Below are 3,360 nucleotides of genomic sequence, written 5' to 3' on the forward strand. Positions count from 1 at the left end.
GTTTGTTACCAAATGAGTATGTTACCAGTTTATTTTCAAGAGTCCTTTTACAAAAAATTAAATAATATTTTGACAAAATTTGTTTGGCTTGGGAAAAAACCAAGAATTGCTTTAGTATCGTTGCAAAAATCAATTGTGGAGGGTGGGGTAAATTTTCCAAACTTCTATAGGTACCATCAAGCCTATATATTGCGTCAAGGTATGTATTGGATCTTCCCTGAGCTTATTGATCATCAACCAGATTGGTTATATTTGGAACGGAATTTGGTGTCCCCTATGAGACTTCCACATATATTAAGTATCAGATTTCATAAATATGCTAAGGACAATATAATTTTATTGGATACTTGGAAAACTATTAAATTTATTGATAAATTAACAGAGGTACCAATAATGAATTCTACTTTACAGTCCTTATGGTTAAACTCCAAGATTCAAATAGGCGGTGCTGGAATCGCTTGGAAGAATTGGATGCAGGCAAATATTAGGACATTAGATGATCTTATTTCTAATGGTAATCTGCTTGAGTTTTCACAACTGCAGCATTCATTTGGTATTTCAAACACTCAACAATATAGGTGCTTGCAGTTGAAGCAGGCTATTCAGATGGGGTTCCCTGAATGGAAAAATTTGAAAACTTATTTTAGCTTGCAAATCCTTTGCTACCAAACATATTTAATAGGACATCAGGCTGCCCAGTGGTATAAATTGATTTCTGGATTTTTAAATAAAAAACCAAAAAATAGTCTTAGAGACATTTGGAGTATCGAGTTAAAACAGCATATTTCTGTTTCTCGTTGGCCACGAATCTGGACTTGGAGATTAAGATGTACAATGTCAGCATCTATGAGACAAACATGGTTGTTTTTATTACATAGAATTTTTTGGACTCCAGTTCGGTTGAATAAAGTAGATAGTTCTAAATCTAATAGATGTTGGCATTGTCATATTGATATTGGGACTTTGGATCATCTTTTGTTTTTTTGTCCATTGATACTTGGTTTTTGGAAGTCGATATGGGGGCAAATTAATAATATTCTTCAAACCTCTATTCCTTTGACATATGAAGCAATAATTTCTGGTACGATTCTTCAGGATAAACCCACTTTGAATAAAAATAATAGTCGTCTTTTTATGATCCTATCAGGAATAGGGGTTCAAATGATTACGTCTAATTGGAAACATCATGATAGGATTAATTTTAGTTTTTGGTGGGCAACTGTATGTGCAACATATAAATATGAAAAGATTATGGCAGAACGTCTAGGGTTTATTAAATCTTGTAAGGGGATTTGGGATCCATTAACTAATTTTCTCGCATTATAATTAAAATGATTCCTTTTCTTTATGTTAGATTCCTATGCACATCCAGGGGGGGTTCTGGGGTAGGGGGATGTTTTTAATTATTTAGAGGTATAAATTTCATAATATTTTATAATATTGTTAGTTAAGTATACTTCATTATTATTGTAGGTTAAGAAGGGATTTAAAATATTTCTTGTATTAATTCTGATGTTAATAATGTATTTTCATACAGTATTCTTTTGATTTTATAACTGTATACATTGTCAAGTTTAAAATATCAATAAAGAAATTGAAAAAAAAAACCCCAAATCTTATATACATAATAAAGTATTACAAACTGCATTTTCAATAAATGTGTGATTAAAATATTATTTATTATTATCCCCTTCTTTCACTAAAAGTCTCTTTATGGTTAATGATTCTTAAATACGTTATTTTACATATATACAGAATGTTTGGCATGTTGGGGTCTGTAGTTAATTGGCCATCCAGAGCATGAATGGAATGAAGATACTCGGGAAGGTGTTGGAGGTTCTAAAGCCCAAGCAGAGAATAGACACCAGTCCTAGCAGCACTGAAACAAGAACACTCCTAGCAGCACTGAAACAAGAATACTCCTATGGCCCTGAATCACAGTTTCACAGAACTTGTCAGTCGGAAAGCTCACAGGAGTTCCATATCTGGAGTAAGTCACAAAATGCTCACAGTTGTTCCATAGGAGGCTGTATGGGGTGGCTCCCACAAGCTTCTCAGGCTTCTGGACCACTTCTTCATTAGAAAGTGGCTGGTTCTTAAAACTATGGTCTATATGGTTTATTAGAATGCTTCCGTCATGACCCACAGGAGATCAGTCTTTTATTTGTCATGACTTTTTGAATCAGAGATGTGTCATCAGATAAGACAGGAAGGATGTCTGGCATCATATGAGCCACTCTGTTGTCCCCTAGATGCCAAAGTGAATGAAGAGAGTGCGAGAGACCTGTAAAAGGTCTCCTCTTTGAAAGCAAGCTATATCGCAGGAGGCTGCCTCTTTGTTTTCCTCTCCTGTTACACTGAAGAGCTTGAAGTTGGCAAGGAGAATCAATTTGTCCAGGAGAAAGTACACTATGTCCACCACTGTGTTTTTCATCCTTCCTTCATCATGTACAAGAAGGTTAGGAATCATATACAGATATATTACATAACCCATGGGGGGGGGGGGGGGAGAGGCTAATTGGTCAAATCTGAATCAGGTGTACACATGGTTTAGTACATCCACTCCCTATGACCTGAGATTAGTCAAATTAAATCATGACGGAGTTACTCATTAGGTAAAAGTGGCTATTTTGAATAGATTACCTTGTGATATAATCTTGGGGAGAGATTGGGCTGGGTTTAAAGGGTTGGTATGTTCCCCTGGCCCTTCCCAGACCAGGGTCCTTGGGGAAGGAAGGGAAGACTTGGAGGAGGAACCTCAATTAGGGGACATTTTCCCTTGTGACCAATAGGGTCTTATGGGGATGCCGGCAGATCCTAGGCAGTGTCAACAGGCAAGTGGCTTGCATGCAGAGGAAGGGTGTGATGCCTTGGGTCACTGAGGAAGCTTTGGAAAGGTTTCCTTATTTTGCAAGGAAGCAACAACAAGATGAAACTTTAAAGCAAACTTTTGACCAGGTTTGCTCTGATGCTAAGAAATTTTCCAGATTTACTTCAAAGCAGGAGCTGTTATATAGGGAGGTTATTGAGGGGACAGAGAAGCACATTAAAAGACAGTTGATTGTCCCAAAGGCTTTTCATCCTTTGATGTTACAATTAACCCAAGAGCACCCCACAGCAGGCCATAAGGGGATTGCTGCAATGGGCAAGCAATTTATGGTGTGCTTCTTTTGGCCCAAGGCCATTGTGAAACATGCAGTCCCTGTCAGCAAGTGGCAAACCCCAAGATAGGAAAAATCTTTATTAATAATAATAATAACTTTATTTTTATATACCGCCATACCACAAACAGTTCTAAGTGGTTTACAAGGGAAGAGACTGTATACAGACAGCGACTTTACAGAGAACTTTTGAAATTAC

The 3,360-nt window shown here is 36.9% G+C and overlaps 1 pseudogene; it reads right to left on the reverse strand.

The window, feature by feature from the left end:
* Window positions 1-1,781: 1,781 nt before the first annotated feature.
* Window positions 1,782-2,434, reverse strand: LOC117356712 (annotated as a pseudogene).
* Between the last annotated feature and the right edge of the window lie 926 nt (window positions 2,435-3,360).

The sequence above is a fragment of the Geotrypetes seraphini genome, chromosome 3, assembly GCF_902459505.1.
Source record: "Geotrypetes seraphini chromosome 3, aGeoSer1.1, whole genome shotgun sequence".
Taxonomy (NCBI): domain Eukaryota; kingdom Metazoa; phylum Chordata; class Amphibia; order Gymnophiona; family Dermophiidae; genus Geotrypetes; species Geotrypetes seraphini.